This window comes from Trichosurus vulpecula, chromosome 1, assembly GCF_011100635.1.
Source record: "Trichosurus vulpecula isolate mTriVul1 chromosome 1, mTriVul1.pri, whole genome shotgun sequence".
Taxonomy (NCBI): Eukaryota; Metazoa; Chordata; class Mammalia; order Diprotodontia; family Phalangeridae; genus Trichosurus; species Trichosurus vulpecula.
The window spans coordinates 522,170,556-522,195,869 of NC_050573.1; the positions used below are offsets into that span (position 1 = coordinate 522,170,556).

Below are 25,314 nucleotides of genomic sequence, written 5' to 3' on the forward strand. Positions count from 1 at the left end.
TGAGAAGGAGAGTCTGGGAAAACTTTTATTTATTACTTGAGGCTCAATCTCAAAAAGGTCAAAGGACAAAAATTTTTTTTATTAAAATAGGACTATGATTTCTAAACTGCTTTTCAATTCCTCAAAAACAGCCACACACTAATCGCATTTATCACACCTACTCGCACGTAGACAAGTATCCAGTTGTCAAGATCTATGTCACACTACAGATCACGCATTTTATTCACAGGACAAGCTCTAAGTCTCTTCCTAGGAACATCTTTAACATGAAATGACAATCAAGAGCAAAAACCAAACTTTTCATAAAAGGACTAAATCATAGTTCACATTTCTATAGTACTTTTCAGGTTAATACATTATTCTCCTCACAATTGGTGTGGTAAGCAATTCAAGTATTATTTGGTCATTTAACAGATAAGAAAATGAGATTCAAAGTGACTTGCCCTGGGTCCTACAACAAGTAGGCATCATACCCAGAATTTAAGGGCAGATCCTCAAGCTCTTTCTACTACCCCCTGCTCTCTCTCTAGACACAAAAACTTAAAATGACACAGCACAGAGAGGTATCTCCTGCAGGGGCAACCCCATGTCTCAAAAGACCATAAGCCCAGTAAAAAAAAAAATGAAATTTCATAATGATGACCTAAGTTACGCTCAATATCCTTTTGTTCAGGAAGTCAGGGAAGCATGTTTCGGTTTTTTTTTTAATGATACTAGATGGACATATTTCTAGAAAGTTTTGAGACATTTTAGAGAGGTTAGCTTTAGTTGTTATATGCATTACTGTTGGGAGTACCCACATGGATGAGATCATAGATCCACTGAAGTTTAGATTATCTAAAAAATTCACTTGAATTGATGAGTTTATACCCTAAATTTAGACCCCTGATTAGTGAATTAGTTTGTATCAAATGTTAACGTTTTTATTCTATTCAGACATTCCCTTTCAGAAACATTGCTTCCCAACTTGTACACGACTAATGTGAAGAAGACAATTTAAGCGCACTTAAATAAGAAGAGTTACAACCTGCAGCATGGTCTTCATTTAAAAGTTACGCTATCCTTCCCTAATAACTACCAGGAGGCAACTAGGAATACATTTATGCTGTCTTTTGGTTCAGTATCTGCATAAATATTTCTCACTAAGCTTTTTCCATTTCCAACATACATTCTTGAACTAAAATCCTCTCATATTTGTTTCTAGGTGAGTAGGGCTGAACATGTCTAAACAATAGCAAAGTTAAAGACTCTCACTATGCTTCCACTCATGAGTTATTTCGATAAGCTTTGAATTAAAAAAAAAAAAACTTTTCAGGTTGCTAGGTAGGTGGTTTGAGGGAAAAATTAAGATGTTAAAAACATCTACTGAGTAATAGTCTAGGCAGAAAACATTATCCTTCCTTTGTTTTGCCAAATTCTGCACCATCCATCACTTAAAAGCCATTCAAACAACACTCCTCAATGTAGCACACTCACTCACCTCTTCTGTGTATACATGTGCATCTGTGTACAGACATATGTCCTCAAGTTCCTTGTGTAACAGCAACTTTGTGCAGCTGTTATACTTGTACAAAGTAAAACTTAAGTTGTATTTATCAATGAAAGAAGTAGTAAATAGTATTTAAAAGGCAAACTGAACTTCTTTCTTATTGTGGATATAGGCTTCAAGCCTGCTTAACATAAGCCAGTTACCTTAATTTGTTGTAAAATTTGAAAGAACATTTTCTGGACAACTGTGTAATATGGTTTTCCCAAACTTCCCAAACTATTTATATGATAATGATATTATACCTACAACTAAGATTAAAATACATGACTTTATAGAGAGCATACAAAATATTTGCGGTCTTTTCCCTTTAACTGAAAGCTCCATGAAGTGCCTTTCTTCTATAACAACACTTGTATTAACAATTACACATCCCAACTACACATTTTGTTGTAAAAAAAAAAAATAATGATCTATGCCATAGTAATGTCAATGCTAAGCAAGAGACTCATTCCTGCTAAAATACAACAAGGCAATCAGCCAGAAGCTGTCAGCAACAGATTTCAGTTTTCATGGGGGGGGGTGGGGGTGGGGGAGTGGCAGGATAATGGGTCAGGAATAGTCTCTCCAGGAGGGAAGGCCATCACCAAGGGTGACAAAAGAGAAACAGTGATCCCAAAAAGAACTTCACTGACAATTTGTCTTGGGTCTGCCTTTTTTACACACTTTTTTAAAAATCCAATTATATTTGAAAAATTCAATTAAATTGAATTTTTACAATTCAATTTATTATCATCTTCAATTTCTCAGCTTTATCACCTTAAGATATGCACAAAGCTCATGAAACCTCAGGTAGAGTATCTGTCCTGGCTTGGTGGAGAGAAACATTTATTGAACACCTGCTATGTGCAAGGCACTCTGAAAAGCACTTGATAAATATATCATATGATCCTTATAACAACCTGGGAGGTAGGTGCTTTTATTATCCCCATTTTAGAATTTAAGGAAACTGAGGCAAACAGAAATTAAGTAACTTCCCTTGGATCACATGCCTAGCAAGTATCTGGGGCTGAATTTGAATTCAGGTCTTCCTGACTCCAAGTCCAATGCTCTATCTGCTGTGACACCTAGCTACCCAGTTTAATGGGAAAATAGCCACTGTATGCGCAGGGCAACACTACCTCATGTCATTTTAAAAACCAGTGAACAATGAATAATAAAGGCGTTTCATCAGAATTTCAGAAAGAATTAGAAAGACCAATTGAATTTTTTTATTTGTTAGTTCATTTAGTTACAACTGATTAAATGCGGAGGATTTTACACATGATTTGATTTCTTATCTTTGCTGATAGTTATTAAAGTTCATAATAAAAAAATAAGTTTTATTCTCAGACATTTCATCAAGTTATTGTCATATTACACAGAATCCCAAAGTTAAATATGTACCCACAAACACAAAAGGTATTTCACAGTATTTGTAAATATCAAAATTTTAAAATGTGGTTTGAAAATATATCTTGTACCTACCCTCACAGATTTGTTATGAGGGTCAAATGAGAACATTTGCAGCAATTGGCAAAGCTTCAGGACTACAGAAATGCCGGTTATTTTAAAACGTCACCTAAGTAAATCTATAGCACCTGAGATCTGGGAAGAGCTCATTACCCAGCGCTCATCTTTAGGGTTATTAAGATGAGTATGTGGAAGTGAAAAACTGTTAGAAGTGAGATAAAAGAAATCTTCAAGGGGGAGGACTGATGGGAAAAGACAGCAATTGATAAGGTCCGAGGTGTCATACTACCCTCTGTCAATATTAACTGAACCAAAAGAAAAGCTCCAGCATAACAGGTATATCCTCTATGAAAAATTTATGGAAAGTCAGGGACAAGAAAGGACAAAGTGATCACTTGAAAGGAGCACTTACATTTGTTGAGGTTGTAAATTTTACAGATCCAGCTAACTGTACCTCCTCAAGACACAATAATGATCATATGGCAAAAAGAACAAGAAGCCTTGCAACTATTAAACATGGATACACTAAGAGAACCGGGATATATTCAGAATGCGTGTTGGCTATGAGCGTAAGTTGCTTCATCATCCCTGATCTCAGTTTCCTTATCTGTAGAATAAGGAAGTTGGACTTGATGACCTCTAAGATCTCATCTAAGTCCTTGATCCATGATTTAGAACCTAAATGAACAATGCCTCTATATATTTAAACACACAGGCATTCCGCCATTCCTCTGGAGATATGAGAATCTTTTACAATATACTGGACTGGATGCAACTAATAGATAAATTAATTCCTGAGAATAAGTCGGGCCCCTCTGGAAACTATTAAGTCGATGACTCCAATAATCTTCTAAAGGAAGTTAGAAAATTCACATATTCCAAAGACAAAACTACGAGCAGTACCTGAATTAACTCACTGGTCCAGTAGTCTTTCTTCTAGGGGTCAGAGGTTTACAAAATACATAAAGATATGATCCAAATGCCGATTCATGTTTTAAAACCAAACACAAATCCAATACCAGATATTTCTGGTTCTTATTAGTATAGGCCAAGTTGGAAGCTGGAAGTAAAGGGACCTATAGTCTGAGTCATTTCCAAACTCAATAAAGCTATTAAATACAAACCAATGCTGAGTCATTTCACTCAAGGATGCAGCAGAGTCCAAAAGCAACATGACAACCTCTCAGCGACTCATCAAAAAAGACAACTGCATCCATAAATATTTTGGCTTTCTAAAAATTAACCTTTTCCATATTCTTTGTTCACAATAGTTAGATTAAATCTTCTAAGATGGAGGATTTTAGAGAATGTCGTCGATATTACTTCATAAATTTCCATTAATCTTTCTTTCAAATGTAGCACTAGGCACAGCTAATTTAGCAATATACACACTCACAAAGTTAATGCTGTATGTGTAACCTAGTAGTAAATTATTAGGGAAGGATCATGCTTCCTGAGTCTACAAAAAGAGAAGCTAAGAACTGAAATTCTATAAACAGATTCCTTTATGATTTCCTCATTGGGGAAGGGGCGGGGGGAATAAAGCTTCATCTCTGGCCTCTCTGCTCAGATACTTAAGCACAGTATACACAGTCCATTAGCAAAAAGCCACACATATAGTACTGAAGCCCCAAATCACAGTGATTTGGAGCTAGAAGGGACCTTACTGATCATCTAAGTTCAACCTCCTCATTTCACAGGTGATGAAACTGAGGCCCATACATGTCAATGAGTTGAACAAGTCACACAGCTAGTCAAAGTGGTATTCCAGGATTTGAACATAAATCTTCTGATCACAAATGCATTATACTTCCCCGTTACCCCTTTAGCCTTTTGAGAAATGAATTACATACATACAGGAGTCACTTCCTCTAGCAATAAAAAGGTCTTTTTATGGAACACTCAAATTCCCTCACCCACTGTCTACAAGTGCCTGAACTCCAGGCTCTTTCATCTTCCCTCTTCTCTTTCAAACTTACTTCAACAATATTTCTTCTAGTACATGAGTTCTTAACCAAGCATATGTGGACCTATTTAATATTTTTACAACTGTTTTTCAAATATTAGTTTCCTTTTTAATTCTATATATTGTGTATTTAATACGCATTTAATTTTATATATTTAAAAAATATTTTTATGAGAAAGTCTCCATAGGTTTCATCAGACTGTCAAAGGGATCTATGAAACATAAAAGGTCACAGCTCTAGCAGGACCAACTGAATGAGCTGTCTTGGATCTTTAGCCTCCTATACCATCTCTGTAGGCAGGTACAGACCAACAGTGGGAGCCAATGTTGATAACGCCATAGCATCATGTTGAGATGACTACTGTGCAAGAACAAGTTAACTATAAGCATTTAAATTTGGCTAGGAGGCTACCACCTACTCAGTAATGCTACTGGTTCCAGAAAAAACCTGGAACACTTAGCACTCTGAAGCAAAGGAATGGAGAGGAGCAGGTGAGACAGGGACATAAAGTTATGCCCAAAGAGCAGTTGAATGAGCAAACTGCAATCTAATCTATGATGTTAAAGTGAGACAACTACAGCAATCCTGTCTTATCCCCAAATTCAAGAGAGAAACTCTGTAACATCTCACTATGGAAAGGCAGAAGGCTATGGCTGAAGCCAGAGTATCTTCCCGTGTAGACTTTTCCTTCCACAAAGAGATTTAAAGGAAGAGCATTTCTCGCTAGCTGTTGCACAAGGCCTCAGCACAATTCTTTGTAAATCATCATATGAACCCTGCCCCAAACAGACAATGAGATTAAAGGTCAGTCAACACCAAATGAAATGTCAACATATTTTGGAGGTCTACTAACTGTTTCAAAATAAAGTTACCTGAACTTCTGACAATATAAAGACAAACCTGAAAGGCACATGCTAGCAACTAATCTGGCAATCGAGCATCCATGTGTATGAGATGAAATTTACATCCATTTGCATACGTGATTCAAAAGATGCAAGAAAGCTTTAAGATTAATAAAAATTTATCAGAACCAGGAACGTTCAAACTCTTTTTGAATATACATAGAAGAATGTTTTAAAACTATCCTCCATTCTTTAAAAAGAGGAAGTAAAAGATGAAACAGAAAGAAATTAAGGAGAAGAAAAATTTATTAATGGGTCTTGGAGGAAAAGCAAATTCAGGGACTTCCTCTTACTAAAGGTTAGGAGGGAAATTGTAAAAGGATTTAATGTTAATACAGCAGTTTTTTTTCTTTCATACATCCATAAAGATTAAAGTAGATTAATTTAGGTTCTTACAAATTAACAGAGTACTATAACTGAAAATTGAGAAGAGAAGATCTAGAAGACTGTAGAAAAAAAAACAAAAAAGGTACAAAAATATCATGGTGGCATCGTCTACATTGCTCCCCCGTCAAAAGACACAGGATTGTTCTTCTGTCCTACTGTGCAAATTATATAAGGTGGTTTAGGTGTACAGAGGCATTCATCTCTCCCCTGAGCTCTAGCTCCATGACTGCAACTGGGTGACTGACATCTCCACCCTGACGTTCTATTATCACTTGATTCAGCATGTCCAACACTGAGCTCACAATCTAGCCCTGCTCCTAACCTCACCAATCCCCCCAACTTCATTGTTTCCATGATCAACACATTTTTAGTGACCAGGGAACTTAAACATCCACCTCATTTTTGATTACTTCCTTCTCTCAGCCCCCAAATGGGGAAAATGGCTGTTTTGAGGATCAAATGAGATAATCATTTTAAAGTGTTTATTTAGTATAGTGCCTGCCCCCACACACACACATGCATGCACACACACACACACACACACCCTAATTACTATTCTTATTATTACTCCTTCACGAATTTTATCTTCCAGAAAAACTGGACTATCAACTGTTCCCTAACCATGACATAGCATCCCCTCCCTCCATGCAATCACACAACCTGTCTCCCATCCCTGGAGTGCACACTGTCTTCAGCTCTGCCTTTCAGAACTCTTCCCCCTACTTTTAAGGCTCACTGAAAGTGCCAGAGCCACGTCCTCTGTGAACTTTACGCTAATTGAACCAGCTAAAATGTATTGTCTCTCCCGAAATTTCCCAAGAACATTTCTCTGGATGTTTCATTATCTCTCTCCCTATCACTCTCCACCTTGTATTCTTGTTTTCTGTGGATCTATCATATTTTGGGCCATTCCAAGCTGCGCATGCCAGCCAACCCAACTCCATCCCACCCCCAGGATAGTCCTATCATTTTCTTTAAAATTTTTATAAAAACACACAGCTTAATACCTTATATATAATATGTGCATAGTAAATGTTTAATGAATTTAACCAAATTCAATGCCAATAAGACCATCGGCCTATACCAAAAAATGTCCCAGCTACAGCACATGTAAGTTCACGAAATGAAAACATGAAACCAAAGGCCACAAAATGAAGCCTTACTGCCAAAGCAGATTGTAACTAATCTACTTTCAAATGCAGAGTATGGAAGGCTTAAAATGCCTCAACTTTATATTGTCAAGCAGCATGTAACTCACGTTAGAGAAAGTTTTTAAGAGTAGTCAAGGCTAACAATTCCACACGAGACTTTGGTCCAGGACAACTATAAATAAGGCATCATCGAGGGGACTGGTTAGATCAGTTTCAGCAGGTGAGTCCTAAATGAAGCATCAGTTGGACATCCTTCTCCCCATGATGCCCACCTAGGAAAGTGTGGTCTACAAATTATTGATTTAGAAGTAACTGTGCTATACAAAGTAATCTTCTTGCTATATAGTTGATATTCTCATGGAAAATATTTTGAGAGGTTCATTCTCAAGGCTCTATCATCTAAAGCACAAATTAAGAAGCTGATGGCAAAAGCACTAAATTACATAAATTCCGATTTGACATGAGGCATAAGACATATCACAATCATTCTGCCCCATTTCCCCATCTACAAAAGGGAGGTTTAACACAGTATTTGCCTACTTTAGAACTGCTACCTATGGTGTTAGGACATTTCAGAATGGCTAAAATCTCTTCTACATTACAATAATATTTTGAGGTGAAAAGCACGTATAGCAGATACATAATCTTATATGGTATATTTGACAGAATTCCGTAGAGAACCTAGGCATCTGCCTGTGTTGCAATTAAGTTCAAGCTCTTATCTACCAATTTCAACATTTGTCATGCAAGTAAATTGCATGTCATGGCATCACCTCCATGGTGTCACGGTCCTCTTCCAGAACGAAGGACAAACGACAACCTCTGTGAGTAGAAAGAGGAGCTGCCTCCCTGGGGACCCAATTGGAACTGGCCAGTTGGTCAACACAAGCTCTTTTCTTTCCCTCTGTCCACATAGGGTATCATACCTTTGCCTGAAAGTGCTCTGCCCAAAGCTATACAACTTTCCATAACTAAAACCTACCCCTCCCACCCCCCACCCCAACCCCCAAGGACCATGCCTTAAATCCCAATCACTCTGGCTCTCACTGATTGGATAACAATGGGTCCCAGGCCAAGGCCCACTTACTCATTGTTTGGGACCACATTGGCTCAGAGTGAGGATTTGCCTCTGTTTTGGCCAAAATCCCTGAGAGTCTTCCCTTCCTCAACTGATTTTTTTTTTCTCTGCCTCATTTTTTACCTAACCTTAATCATTGAATGGGTGCTGCCTCAGTCAAACTGAGACCTGTTAAAGACCTTAGGTCAAAAAGGCCAGGGTCTCCTGTGTCTAGGGCCATCTCCAGTTGTCCTGATCTTTATCTTGCCACTTGATCCAGATGGATCTGGAGGAGAAAATGAGGCTTGGGACTTTGAACAGCCCTCCCTCACTTAAATCCAATTCAGTAGCATGGCATCGCATCACCACCCTGATGTCATGGTCCACCTTCAAGGACAACATTTGTCTACCAGTCTTTATTCACTTAAACCCTGGGATTCTTAAGAGTCTGTGAATGTGATTCATTTTTGTTGTTGTTCTTTTTGTTAAATATCCTGACATCCGTGTAGCTGTCTCTTCCACACTGGAAGGGGTTAGGGGCATGGTATGTGCCCCTCCCCCCCAATCTGGAAAATCCATATAAAATTTTTTGGTCTTCTGTTCATAAAAGAGAAATCTGAATTATTAATGTATTAAAAGATAAAATATGTTGATATCATACAATACTATATGTATATTTTATGCATTTCTGGGTTTCTAAACATTTTCTATTGTCATCTGCTGGCCTTCACATGTCATCTGTGGCTTCTGCAAAACTGTCAAAAAATTCCCATTTAATTTCTTATGTCAACCTGCAATATATCAAAACCAATGCGAAAGGAATAACTATTTCAATATAATTGCTTTCCATTTGTAATCCTATATATTTCATCTTATACATTCAAAAACATTATGCTAAGGATTCCATAGGCTCCACCAAACTGCCAAAGGAGTCCATGAACTAAAAAAAATTTAAGAGAAAATTTAAAACACAAAATAGAGGGTAAACAGGCCCTTTCTTGAGATCAACAATATACATGAGGTTTTACCCCTAAATGGACCTGCTAAGCTTATATATGTATTTTATAGCAGTAATCAAATCAAATAAAACTTTATAACAAAGTTAAAGTGACCCAAGTAATGTTAATAGATCACTGCACTATATAATTAAGCATGAATGGCTGTAATTAGTATTATTACACAACCAAATTTATTTTTCTCTTCTCATAATTAGTTCTCCGTGTGTCTACGATTAAATTTTTTCCTCAGTCTCATGTATTCCTCTCTTACAATTCAATCTACATCACCATCACCACCAGCCACCAGCACAGTTCCACCATACCTACCGGAGTCCTTGAAAATCATGTCCAGCTGCTGTTGGCCAGAATAATCCTGGGAGCTGGATTAAAGCAGGAGAAAGCCTGGCCTACAAGGTGGTAGGTAACCTGGCAGAGCAGGGTCACTGAATGATTGCCATACTGGTGGGAGTGGAGGTAAGGAGAAAACACAATGGGAACAGACTATTTCCCTTCAGCATCTGGCTCTTGGGAAGCCTAGGGTACGTTAGGGAGGAAGGAAGGAAAGAAGGAAATGAGAGATGAGAGGGGAAGACAGTCATGCACAGTCAGGGTCTTGCAGGTTTTCAGGCTTTCAGATACCAAGATTACAGCTACTGTGGCACAAAAGCATTTCATGCCCTGAGTAACTGGTCATAAGACCACCTTAGTAAGCTATTGTCTCTTACCTTTAGCAATATTTTTCACATCCCTGGACTCTATTGGCCTTGCCCAGCTGCCACACACAACCTCAAGCGGGCAACATTCCAAACTAGCAAAATAGCTACCACAGCGACAAAACAATCTAGCACTGAAAATGATGGCACAAAATTATAAAATCAATCTTGAACTTTTTCTTTTTTCTTTATTTTTTTAATGTTAAGGAACAAAGGAAAATAAGGAATAAGTTCTACCCCTTTTCATTCATCAGTGGACCAAATTATAAAAATTCATTATTTCTTTTTGCGTGTTTTTTTTTAAGGGAGATGTATACATTGGTGGAGAGGAGAATTATAATTAATAAGCACATATATCTTCATTCCAACCTTTCAACTATCATAGGTTGAAGACGACAGATTAAGACACGACTGCAGTATGCAGCTATGTAATGCAGTTTTATTCTTGTCAACCACTGTTAAGCAACAATGTGGAAACTAAATAAGGCCCGGTGCACATTTCTGCCGGCCCATTCACTCTGAAATGGCTCACTGTGTTTGTATGTTGTGGCGTGTCAAATAACACAGCACTGCGGGTCAAAAAAGTTCATATTTCTTCATTTTGCCAAGGTCATAGTTACAGCGAGTCAATTCATATTTCTGGGTCCTACTTTCCTAACCTGTAAAATACAGGAACTGGACTACATCAATGTCCACTAAACTGTATTCCATGTAACCCCCACTACTCTCATTTCCACAATCTGCCCCTCCGACTAATTTCTCTATTCCCATAGACAGCACTACCATCTTTTTCATTATTCAAATTCAGAAACTAAGGTTCATCGCTGATTTTCCACCTCCTGCTCTAATCCATCGTAAAAGACCCGTCATTCCTCCTATGATGCATCATCTCCCACATACGTCCCCTCCTTGACTCTCGCCACAACTATCCTAGTTTAATTCTTCATCTCTTTGGCCTTTGACTATTTTAATAGCCTCCTCACTAACGTCTATATCCACCAATGTTTCTAATCTACAAACCATTCTTCACGTAGCTACAAAAGGCACCATTCTAACTCCTCATTCTTATAGCTATTCCTCTCCTCAATCGTCTACATAAACGCTTGATCCTGACACTAACCGCCTCTCACAATCATCTTTTCAATTTTAATCCATAAAGTCCTCTCCATGAACCCTACGTTCTAGTCAAACTGCTCACACGGCCATGCCCCAGTTCTCATTCTCGCCTTTCTGTTCAAACCTTTCCGTGCTTCTCAAACAGACTTTTCCTCCAATTTGTCTACGCGCGTTTCCCTCATTTCCCCGATTGTAAACTACCAGACAGCGGGATCTATGTCGTACTTGTTTTTGCATCCTCAGCACCGAGCAAAGAGTTTTCACATAAATGGCACCTAATAAATATCTATAAACAAAAATTCTTATTACACATAGTAATTTTTGGCATGAAAATGGAGCAAACTTCCTTTTTATTATGAAATTTTCTTGACTTTTTGTCTGGAAAATACGCCATACTGCTAAGATCAATACTTTCATTGTTAAATTTTAACCAACATTTCAAGCCCCAAAGTGATCTACAGGCTAAATTAATTTGATAAATTCTGGACTAGATAATACTGCCACCTTAATTGCTTTAAAGCTCTCCAAGAACCTTGGTCAACTGTACCTCATAACAACTTGGTGATGTAGGCAGAGGCAAGCATTATTATCTCAGTTATGGATGAGGAAAACAAGACAGTTAAGTGACTTGGCGAATTCATGGTAGCAACCTGAAGAGAACCCAGGTTTTCCAGTCCTTAGCCCAGCACTCTTTGCAGTTTACTAAACTGTATCTCTGTAGTTCTTTTCAAAGCTCTAATTATAATTCTACAAATGTGATAACAAACAATAAGAAATTACAGTTAAATTATGGAAACTTGGATTATACAGTTCCTTTTTAAAGACATAAATAAAGGGAGTTAGTTATGTCATGTGTCCAAAAAAGAAGTAACAACATTTCTTGGGTCTTGCTTGAAAAGAATATGTAAAAAGACAACCTAAAAAATAACTATAACTAATGGGTTAGCATCTATTGCAGAAAAGTGGAAGAGAAATTCTGTAAAGAATTCAGTAAGATTTGCCAAACTAAATCAGCGTATGTTTTCAAACATAGTGATTTCAATCCAAGGATGGGAATGAGAGAAGATGACCAAAAGAAAAAAGTTGGAAAATATGGTTCAGGAGAAAGGAATGAGAGGCCAAAGAGTTATAGACTACATGACTCAACAATCAATCAACAAGTATTAATTAGGTACCTCCTACATGCCAGGGACTATACTAAGCCCAAGGATACAAATACAAAAACTAAAATAATCCCTACTCTGAGGGAACACTTTAATGGGAGAAGGCAACAAGTACATATATATACACACACACAACATAACTATAAAATTAATAAGTAGTTATATACAAAGCAGTTTTGTATACATAGTATATAAAGTATATATAGTAGTTTAGTGTATATATAGTATATAAAGTATACTTAGCATATAAAGTAGAATATTCAAAACAGTTTGGCACCAACTAGCAGTCCGAGGAATCAGGAAAGGTTTCATGAAGAAGACAGTGCTTGATCTGCATCTTCAAGAAAGGGAATGAATGAATATTTTCTTTGAGAAAATAATCAGAAGGTGCTATGTATAAGTACTGAATCATTCCTGAATCAAATGCCTCTAAAAAAAATCATATAAAAAAATTAATTCAAAAGTAAAAGAACAAAAATGAGAAAAATATATCGAGCACAATTAAAACAACTCCAACTTGACCCATTTAAACAAGTAATTAAAACTGAAGAATGGGAAACGAATGGAGAAAAAGACATCAACACCAATGTAAATCAATTTCCATAAAAAGGAGATCAAAAAAGCCTAAAACTGTCTTAGTCAGCAAACATCTGACCTACTTGCCAAGAGGAAAGATGACAACAAAGGGCAACATCATTTATAAAACTCTTCAGAGAAGGACGGTGGAAGATTATGATCCATATATCTTCATAACACAGGGAGAAGCATTGGAGTTAAAAACAAAAAACACCAGTTTAAAGAAAGCTTGAAAAGAAACTAAACTAAGCAAACCATACTTAGGTATGATAGGCACTTAAGTATATCAAACTGAAGATAGATGAAAAATGGGAAATAAGTACTAAGACTTGAACAAATTTTTCACCATCAAGGTCAAGAGGAACAACTACATATGGACTAGAAAATTAGTGCTAGGCATACCTCTTGAGGAAGTACAAATGGCATCAAAAATAGGTTAACTAAAGTGGATGGATGCATGGAGGGAGGGAGAGAAAGAGAAGGGGGCAGGGGATATGCACCCAGAGAGTCCATACCAGAGATGATGCAATTGTGAGGGCACTGAGGACCAATTGCTAAGGTGTATCCTCAAGGAGGCAAAGATACCAAAGGCAAGGAGAAATCTAGAAAACTTTATTATCAACCAAAAAAAGCAACCAAAAGAACATTGATAATGAATAACACATATGCCTACTTTCCACTCTGTATAACATTTTTACTAGAATAATCTTCACATGCTTCAAGGACTTCTTTGATGAGGGTTATTAGAAGGAAACAAGCAGTAGGCTCTCTCAAGTGATATTCTACATCTTCACAATTATACAGCTGACTGAAATTTAAAGACAATAAAAGATCCCACTGTGCTTGTTTCTGGACTACAGAAAATTTAATTCAACAGAGCAAACTACCACTTTAAAGGTTCTTCTAAAATAAGGTATCTCACACATACCAAGATCATATAACATCCCTTGAAAGATGTGACAAAAAACAATATTCTAAAGTCCTCTGATTATTAATATCAAGAAAAGCAATTTTAAAAATAACATCTGCTTGCCAAAAGCATTTGGCAGTTATGGGAGGGGTCCAGGTAAAAGTCCAAATTGAAAAGAGATTCCCCACAGAGGGATGAGTTCCTCCAAATGCTGTTGGTTGCAAAGAATACTGTGTTTACTTCATCAATTCCCAGAATGGTCAGGAAAGTCTCCTAGAATGAAGTCCATACAAATCTAAAAAAAAAACAAACAAACAAACCATTTTTGGCCTAACTATCCAGGGAGGAAAAAAAACTAAGAGATTACAAAAGACTTATTTTCCATAATGATACACAATTGAATAAACAACCTATAGACCTCATACATCTGTGAGTGAGTATACCTTGGCTAGATAATGCGAACAATCCAAGAAATGAGCAGAAGATTAAGATGATTGCCTTTAGAACACAACAAAGTTCTTTAAATGACTCACAAGCTTCATTTCTACTCCCTAAAACAAGGGACCATCTTTTTAACACCAATATTTTCCCCTTGAAGTTGTATGGCGATGAGCCATTGAACAGGACAGTCTTCTGGAAAATGAAGTTAAGCATCATCCAAAGAGCAATGGAAAGCCAAATGATGGGCACATATTACAAATAAGGAAGTAAGAAAGAGTAGTGTAAAGAATAGCATCATAAAAACGTGTGACCGAAAAGTCAGATGGACTTGTCATAGCCAACCCTAGTGCTCCACTAGCATCATCTCAATGTCACGACGATTCAAGGAAGGCTCCCAATAATGGGAGGAGGAGGGGGGTCGGAGAGAATACTTTGAAATGACTTAAGGAAGGACATAGATATGAATCATAAAAGACAAGTAGGCATAGATATGCTGTGGTTTTTATCATTGAAGAGAAAACTGACACTGGAAAAATACTGCTATTGCAGCTGACAGATGACATTTATACAATACTTACAGGTTTGCAAATCATTTTATAAACATTATCTAATTTGAACAACCCTAAAAAGAAGGTGCTATTTATATCCCCAGTTTACAGATATGAAAATAGAGGCTCAATTAAATAACTTAACCAGGGTCACAGAGCTATTAAGTGTTTGCATCAGGATTCAAATCCAAGTCTGACTCCAAGTTTATAAAACCCCTGGTATCACTAGACAGAAAATAGCTGAAGTCAGAGAAACTTCAATAAAAGCAAAAAGGTAAACATAAGCAGTTCTTACTTTTTTGGTCCAGGCCCTTGTATTTTACACAGAGCTAATGTATGAAATTGATCCTCAAGCTATTTACTACTTGGCTTTGACACATGCATCAATTCTCTACTCCCATAGTGCAGTGAGTGATACTGTTGCCTATCTTACTAACTCCTCATATTTACATTGTGCCTTGAAATTTACAAAATGCTTCCTTCATTGGAAATTGAGAGTATGTCCATCAATTGGAGAACGGCTGAACAAGTTGTGGTATGTGACTGTAATGGAATACTGTTGTGCAATAAGAAATGATGAGCAGGAGGACTTCAGAAAAGCCTGGAAAGACTTATATGAACTGATGCTGAGTGAGGGGAGCAGAAACAGGAGAACACTGTACACAGTAACAGCCACATTGTGTGATGACTAATAGACTTGGCTCTTCTCAGCAATGCAAGGTTCTAAGACAACTCCAAAAGGCTCATGATGGAAAATGCTATCTACATACAGAAAAAGAATTACAGGGTCTGGATGCAGATCAAAGCATACTATTTGCTCTCCCTCCTTTTTCTTTTGTTTTTTTTCCTTCTTTCTCATGATTCATTCCATTGGTTATAATTCTTTTCTCCAACACGACCAATATGATAATATGTTTAACATGAATGTATATGTAGAGTCTATATCAGATTGCATGCCATTTTGGGGAGGTGAGAGGAGAGGGAGGAAGAGAAAATTTAAAACTCAAAAGCTTGTGGAACTGAATGTGCTAAACTAAAAATTAATTAACTAATTGAGAACAAAACAAAATGCTTTCTTCACAAAAAATCCGTGAAGCAGATAGTCCAAGTTGTTATTGTTCCCATTTTTTCTTAGCTGAAAAAACCAAGAACATTAAGTGATTTGCCCATGATCTAAGTCTTTACTAAGTCTTTACCAAGTGTACAGAGCAAGAGATCAGATCCAGGCCTCCTAAATTTGGGATTCATGCGTTCCATACTGCATGGTCTTATTTCCACTGCCAGATGAAATTTAGTCACTCACACATAATTTTGTTTGCTTTTACAAGCAGAAAAATTGGCAAATAGAAGGAAGAAAATACTAAGTACTAAAGATATAAGAAAAATGGTACAAAAATGTAAATGGTTTATATGTGCCCAAGGATAAGATAACTAAGGGAGGAGTAAAAAAAAATATAAAACATTTCCATTCCATTTCACACATCAACTGCTGTGCCACACAAACTATATGCCCATAGAGCCTTCATCTATAATTAAAAGAAGAAAATACTTCTAAGAATTATTACATAATTAGTAAACAAAGAAATTTCACTTTGACGACCGCTGACATTCTATTATCTTTGGAAAACTAAGAGTATTATTTAGCAAAGCTTACCTTTAAAAGACACTTGAAAGAAGAAACAAAAAAAAGTCATCCAAACAACAACAACAAAAAACTGAACTACTTTGAAGGTGCAAGGTTTAGAAACTTCAAAAGGGTTAAATTTATTTTATGAATGACACGCTACTCCAATTATCAAAACGGTAAGAATTTGGTAAGAAAATGGAACCAATAAATTTATAAATGGCATTTAATCAGGAGGCAATAGGGACTTTTCAGAAATATTGGATCTTTATTGGAGTGACTAAGAAGGAACCATAGGAAACAGAAAAGCACACAAAAAGCTATTTCCACCGAGCCTTATGCACTTTCATTTGTAGAGTCATTAGATGACTGGCCCAAAGTCACAAAGCTAGAAAATGGTTAAGTTGGAGGGAGGAGGGGGCGTGGTGGTAAGAAAAAGAAATTTACATGATAATAGCAAGTTGTGCATAGTAGATTGGTAACTTCACGCGCAATCATCTTTTTTATTGTACTGTGTTATAGAAATGCTCACTTTATTCCACAAATTAAAAATTCAACTTAAAAAAAAGAAAGTGGTCAAGATGGAACTGGAACCCAGGTGTCAACTCCCAATCCAATACCTTCTACTATTAAATACTCATCTCTAAGCTCCCCTCCACCTAGTTCTAAAACGTTATTTTATATTTCAGGATAATACATGTCAAGGTGAGTGTACATATCGCACATATATCACTAGACAACAATAAGCCAGGGTCTGAGAGACAACAGTAAAAGCAGAGCATGAAAAAAAAGGGAAACATAATAGCAGGTCTTGCTTATTGGGCTACTCCTTCACTTTGCACACACAGCTTTCAACGTATGAGATTGGTGCTTGGGTTACATACCAGGTATCCTCATCTACAAAGGACATGAATTTTCTACCCCTGTCCTGTCCATGGCAGCCAGAAGAATTTACATGCCCCATCTCTTTGCAACTAATATAAAAAGGGGGAAAAGGTGCTATGTTTAGAATCTTCTAGATTTAGAGAACAGAAGAGGGCAAAAGTCACAATCTACTCAAAGGCAAACACTTCTCAACACTTCAATACCAAAATTACTCTGATTTTAAAAGTTTTTAATGCTCAACTATTCATGCAGGACCATGAAACAATATGCATACCCTTTCTGCTTTAATCTAAGAACTACACATAGAATTTAAAAGAAAAAGCAGCCAATGATTATTTGAAATGGAACTTAGATTGAGAACTTGCCAGCAAATTATACTAAAACTATATACACTGTAAAAATGGGAGGGGTCTAAAATATTTTCTTTAAAGGTTAAGCAAATTCAACATATTAGACATATTTCATATTTTTAAAATAACTATGTTGTAGATGTGCAACTCACCCTGTATCTATTTTGTTGCCCGCTTTGAAACAACAATTAGTCCCTGTAATAACTGATAAATATACAGGTAATTTCTTGTGAGTGAACTTTTAATTACAGTGTCTTCAATAAGAAGCTGAATGAATACTACAGATATCCTCTATTTCTCCCCACATCCCAAACCCAAAGCCAAAGAAAACCTGGCAAAAAACAGATCATAGCACCAGCAATATAGATCTTCATCTAATCCAATCCTCTATTAACAGATGAAGAAAATGAGCTCCAGAGAAGTTAAGGAACTTGCCCAAGGTCAACCAGAGAGTGATAGAGGTGGTACTGAACCCAAGTTGTCAGACTGCAGATACAGTTAGCTCTCTTTCCCACTGTTTTCATGCTTTCCACTACTACCGTGTGTCTCTGTATCACTCACTCACTTAACATAGATGTCAATAAGTCAAATATAACACAGGAACAGTTCATGTAGCATTTAATTTAGTAAGTTATTTGGCCCTAAAGTTGGTAAAAAGGATAAGAATCCTTTACATCTTTCTATTCTCTGACTCATGTTAAACACATACACACTTACATATTTCTTTAATTTTCCTTGATATGGAACACCAAAATATCGAAGTTCTACAAAAGGTATGTGTTGACACCCATAAGGCCAAAACAGCTAAAAATGCATCATTCTTAAAGAATGACAAAGTCAAATAATCTGACGCTATTATTTCTTCAGGAAAATATATGTGGGCAACAGAAAAGTAACACCATATTTTTCTAAGGCAATAGCAGTAAGTGATTTCCCAAGCTTCATGAAGAAAAAAGTCACTACACTTCTACTTGTATCAAATTTCACTGTGAAAATTTAACAAACAATTTGAAATTAGTTTCTCCTTTTGGGATTACCAGGGTCTCTGGTGGAAACACTATTGCATGAAGGTATTAACTTTTCCTGACACATGCCTTACATTTTTCAAGATGTTTCTGCACATGCCATTCCTTTGAAAGCACTTTTATGAAGACGGCTGCACAGATAATCTGATATATTCCCATTAGGGGCTGCTGTGCCATACCTGATGTGCTGGGGAAATCATGTTTTGATTTCCAGGGCTGATTTTTAGCACAAAAGCTTGCTTGGGAGTTATCAGAGAAAGAAACTAGGAATGTTTTCTAGAAAATGTTTTATGAGATTCTGCCTAGGGAAAAACTCTATGTCAGTGAATTCCATGTCTGGTGTCAGAAATTCTAAGACAGGGATAACTTAAAAAATTCGGTTTGCTTCCTTCCTTTACATGGCCCTGAATAATAAAAATACCTCAGCAGAGTCAGGCTGTGCGAGAGATGGAGCCATGAACAAGCTTATGCTTATGTACCTTTGTTGAAAAGACTCTCAAACCCTCTAAATGGATATGACAGGAGGATGTTAAATTTAAGGCATAGCTTGATAGGATTCATGCCATTTTTTAAAAATTCCAGAATATGTGGGACAATAAAGGAAATCTTAACAAATGCTGAGCATAATTCTATGTTCTCTCCAATACTCACCAGAAGTAATTTATTTTGTCTAATTTTTTCATTTTATAATTTTATTTGTCATTCAAAAACCTGCTACTACCCACACACCAACGACTATTTTAATGTATATTTTTCTTTATTCACCATGAAATCACACAATAAAAATTATAGATATGTGTTTCTTTTCCCCCCCTTTTAAAAGAGGTTTATGTGTGCATATTTGCTATGTAGAACTGGTAAGAATTCTAGCTCCTCTCTCCGTGTTTTATGAACAAAAAGATGCACTGTAGATTTCTGTGATAGAATATTATCTTTTGATATAATGACAAATATAACATTTTTAACCTCTACAGTATTTCTCTCACAAGATGAGAAACTGGAAGAAATGGAGGAGGAGGGTGGCAGGGGAGAGAGGGAAATGCAGACACCTTCAAAATTATTCATCTGGCACCAGTTACACTTAACAAAAACTAGAAGACAAAATTGCTCAGTTAAATTTATAATTAAAATTTTTTTTTATCCAGTCTGCCTTGTTAAATCACATAATACTTCTCTTCAGTTTAAGTATGTAATGAAAATCTACTGTTACAATCACCTTTACAGCATGGTCTGTGTTTTGCTGAGTTCAATTTCATCTGCTTTGGGGCAAAGTCCAATTTCTGGGGTCAATGACCTGATGCTTCTGCTTATAGTGAAAACTGAAATAGGGAAATTGAAAATGGTGCTTAGCATGCTAAGAAAAAGGATCAAACAGAATGTTCTGAGACACACTTTCCTTGCATTCACTTCAGAGGGACTGTCAAAATGGTTTCTTTCATTATACTTACATTTCAAGGTGAATATATTTCCTACAGGAAAGGATGACCATCTGTTACTCAACACAGGTTTTATTTTTTTTCCCCAAAAGAATCAAGCAATGTGCTTTACAAATACAAACTATTCTATTCCAGGGTAAATTCTAGCTATGAATTTCTACTCATTATTATAGTCCTAGCACCATCGGTTAGTTAAATTTCCACTGTGTGCTATGTATATAGTCATCACTCCATTATCCTACAACTTTCCATGTTTTATATTATGAAAATGTTCTTACTTTTAAATCTATATGAATGTTATCAACTCTCCTGAAGAGATGAACTTTTTTGGACATATTTGGCATCTTTGTTTACTATATAGTCCAGCAAAAGCAAAACTTGCCCTAGATGTGAACCAAGACAACCAAGATAGAAGAACCTGTCTCTGCACTGCGACTGTCTTCTCCCCTGAGAGATGACAACCATGTTCTCAACAATGTGCCCTGTACATGGAAGGTGTTTATTCTTTTTAAGTATAAATTTTAAAAAAAACTCATTCAACTGATTTTTAGGGCAAGCACTACTAAAAGCAGAAGAGGTAGAAATGACTACAGCATTACATAAAAGAACTTTAAGAAATTCTATTCTCATCTATGTCACTGAAGTATGCCCTAACTTGGTGTTCGCATGCAAAAGTGTTCGATGAGTTTTATTTTTATTAAGAACTTGTGGGGAAAAAAAAGAAGTTGTGAAATTCAAAACACTTAATCTTTAACCAAGGTGCCAAATATTAATTGTCTTTAGTAACAAGAGTATAAACAAACAACAATTAAATGACTATTCTTCCCTAACTTGCACACTGGTCTGTATCTCCTGTGAATAAGATGCATGTTCATTTAAAATGGCAGAAAAATAGTACCAGCTTATTTTCTTCAAGCAAGGTACAACAATAACATGTCCCAAACACTTCTATTCCTCTCCACCTTGTATCTAGAACTTGCAACCATTTCTTATTATGTAAAAGAAAAACTAATATTCTCCACTAACATTCCCCATTAATCAAAATGAATCTCACAGCACCTTCTCAAACATGGTACTATTATGTATAATGTTAAAAGCAGTTCTTGCTTCCGAGGAGCTTATATTCTAAAAACAAATAAATCTGATACAGATATACAAATCACAATTAGCTACATACAAATATATTCATGGAATTTTAAAAATGGAAATAAATAAAATAGAAATCAGAGCAATGGAAGCAGCTTGACCCTTGGTACCAAACTACTCAGAATGCCTTAACAAGAATGACATGGAGGGGCAGCTAGGTGACTCAGTGAGTAGAGAACTGACCCTGGAGTAAGGAGGACCCGAGTTCAAATCCAACCTCAGACACTTGACACACTTACTAGCTGTGTGACCTTGGGCAAGTCACTTAACTCCAATTGCCCTGCATTCCTCCCTGAAAAAAAAAAAAAAGAATGACATGGCATAAGCATGTCATCATCCCAGAGGATAATAGAATGAAAGATATGTTTAGAGACTTGCAAGGAAGAGAATTCTATCTAGATCAATGAAGAAGCATTCACAGACACCTTATTGCACACAGTAGACACAGAAATGAAAGCAAAAAGTACTACTTCTTACATTCTAACAGTTAAGATAGCATATGCCCATATCATTCCATAGAAAAAGGCAGACAGAAGTAGGTGCAAGTCATGATACAGCTGGGAGGACTGGCCAAACCAGCGGTGGTTAGGCACAGCTATGATCTCTCCCTGCTCCTGGTGATTCCTGGAATTCGGGCATTCAAGAGTTCTAAGCAGCAGCAGGGTTAGTTAGAGCCATTTGGGCATCCACACTAAATCTGGCACAAACATGGTGAGCTCCCAGGAGTGTAGGCCACATGAAGTATCATGTGAAAGATACAGGGTAAAAAAAGAGGTATGGCTGGATTACAGTGTGTAGGGAACAGGCCAGCATGTAATGGGATTAGAAAGATAGGAAGGGACCTGTTTATGAAGAGTAAAGTGGCATTTTGCTAAGCAATGGGGATGCAAAGAAAGGCAAAAACAGACCTGCCCCTCACATAGGTCACTGTCTAATGGGCAAGATTTTATGTAAAAAACAGGAACATAAGATGTTTACAGAGTAGATGAAAGGTGAATGCATTAGGGGGACTGGGAAAGACCTCCTACAGAACCTGGGATTTGAAGTGAGTCTTGAAGAAAGCCAGAGAAGCTGAGAACTGCAGGTGAGCAGGGAGAGCTTATCAGGTGTAGGGGATAGCCAGGACAAATATACAAAGATAAAAGTTCAAAGGCACTGCGATGGAAAACAGAACATTATATATGAAGAATAACAAGTAGGCCAGTGTAGTTGGTTCATAGCCATAGTGGACACAAAAGACTAAAAAAAAGGTAGGAGGCCAAATTGTGAAACGCTTTTAATACCAAACAGAGTTTTTATTTGACCCTAGAGATACAAAGAAGACATTGGAGGTCACTGTAAGAGACAGAGGTAGGGAATATGACCATACCTATGTTTCAGAAAATTCACCGTGGCAGCTGAGTGGATGTTTGGAAAGAATGAATGGATTGAAAGAGATGACATATCAGCTATTATTGTTTTTATTGGTACAACTACTAATGTTATTGAAGGATAAACACTTGTAACAAGAAAGTTTGAATCTTGTCCTAACAGGGCTTATATATGAACCTTTTCGTAATTTTCTTTACTGTGAGGATTGTATCAAAAAAGACCAAGTTAGTCTTATGAGTAATAATAAAAATAATCCCCTGCCCAATGGCTGGATTTGAAAACATTGTGATCAAGGAGTTAAAAAAGATGATCTCAAACCCTCATTACACAAAGTCTTTCTTTTGGCCATATTCATGGCTTACTATTCTTGTAAAAACTCTGTTCCGTCATCAGAATGCAGAATGACTATACAGCATAAGAAGACCTTTCTAAGTGTAAGGTAAGTGAGAAACCAGTTTCTAGCATGGAACTCAGATGGTGCTCATGCCTAAGCAGTAAATAAACTAATCACATGAAATCTGAACTGCTTAACACAGTTTCCAGTGATAGAGTTCTTCCTTAACTACCACAAAATGTAGTATGTTATCCCAATGCAGGGCCTGGTAATATTTATAGACCAGGAAAATACATGAAATTTTCTAAAGACATTCATCTTAAATTCTGACTGCATATTCAAGCGGGAGATACATTAAGATGGGAGTGGCTTAGTAAGTAGAAAATCAATTACTGTATAATTTATATCCAAATCTAACATTTTGACCCTTGACGCAATATACAAATATCAATAAAATCACCCCCAGTCAATGCACAATCAGAAATAGTCCATATCATCTCACTGAAGGGAAAGAATTTCTTTCACAGAAGCAATGACTCATAATTTAGGAAACCAAAACAATGCTTGGAAGGGATTAGGCCTACAGAAAAGGGGAGGAGGAAGAAAATCCCATAACAAATACTTCTTTCCATGATGATCAAGGCAATACATTTTTGCTTTAGAGCAAATATATCGTTAAATGTAGACTGCTAAGTTAGGCAAGACAATCTCATCATATCCCTCAAATGGAAGCATATTAAGTATATCTATACTGCAGGTGCTTAATATTTATTGTTATATCCTAATTACCCTACTATAACTCACACACATATAAATACATATGTAAATAACTTTACTTAAAGGCAACAAATTGCTTTGCTCACGACAACCCTGTGAAGCAGGATAGGTATTATTAACACCATTCAGTAGATGAAGAAACTGATGAAGCTCAAGTGCACAAAATCACAATGGAATGGAATCTAAAACCAAGTATTCTTCTGTTACTAAGTTCAAAGGTCCTTTTCACAATACCATACCACCTCCTAAAGTATCCTAATCTCTGTGAATATTCCAAAATCAACTGAAGTAAAAATGATAGGGGGCAGGGAGAAGAAAGGATAAATACATTGTTCTCAGCTTATTCTGACTTTATACTAGGCTATGCCTAACATTTTTAAGAGCTTTATGTTTGAACCTTTACCATAATGTGTTTTTAGAACTGATCATTTAAACCAATGCTATTTTCACAATAAACAGAAAAAGAAAACTGAACATTACCAATCACACATAGTGTCACTCATAAAATGAGCCTATTTAATGCAGTCGGGGAGCTATAAGGAGCTACAGCTAAATAGAATCTGAAAAGAGTTTGTAAGGATATTTTTTAAATGTACCCGGAAACATTAAAAATTGATTCTAAATGACTAAATCCATAAGGGGAAAAGCTCTTCAACCAAGTATTTGTAGGGCAGAATATTAGGATGGAAGAAAAAAAAGACTATCATAGGATCACAAGTTTAGAAGAGGAACTTGGCAGGCCATCCAGTCCCTGTTGTTACCTTCAAAATGAGACTTACACCAAACCTCAAATGCAAATTTATTCCATTATTAAAGACCTAAAGAGGGGCGGAGCCAAGATGGCAGCTGGTAAGCAGGAAATAGCGTGAGCTCCCTACCACCGAGTCCCTCCAAAAACTTATAAAAAATGGCTCTGAACCAATTCTAGAACGGCAGAACCCACAAAACAGCAGAGGGAAGCAGGGCTCCAGCCCAGGACAGCCTGGATGGTCTCTGGGTGAGGTCTATCCCACACGGAGCTGGGAGCTGGGAACAGAGTGGAACAGAGCCCAGCCTGAGCGGCGTGGACCAACAAGACCAGCAACCGGGCAGAGCATGCCCTAGCGCCCTGAATCAGTGAGCTGCGGCAGTTACGTGACTTCTCAACCCACAAACACTAAAGACTGCTGAGAAGGTTAGTGGGGAAAGCTGCGGGAGTGGAAGGAGTTCGCGGTTCGGCTTCCAGCCCAAGGGGCAGCGGAGGTGGGGCAGCTACAGCTGCTGTTACTTCCGGCTCCAGGCCCACCTGGTGGGAGGATCAGAGCAGGGGTGCACAGCCTGCTGGAGATCTAAGCCCAGTCTGGGTTGGGGGTTCTTGGGGAAGGAGCAGTGCTGGTGTGGCAGAGCTGGCACCTCCCCCCCAAACGTGGAACATAGAACTCGTTAGTCTACAAGCAGTC

At 37.1% G+C, this 25,314-nt stretch overlaps 1 protein-coding gene across 2 annotated transcripts in view; it reads right to left on the reverse strand.

The window, feature by feature from the left end:
- USP22 (ubiquitin specific peptidase 22) overlaps window positions 1-25,314 on the reverse strand; it is a 241,657-nt gene that overhangs the window by 145,836 nt on the left and 70,507 nt on the right. The window lies entirely within an intron of this gene.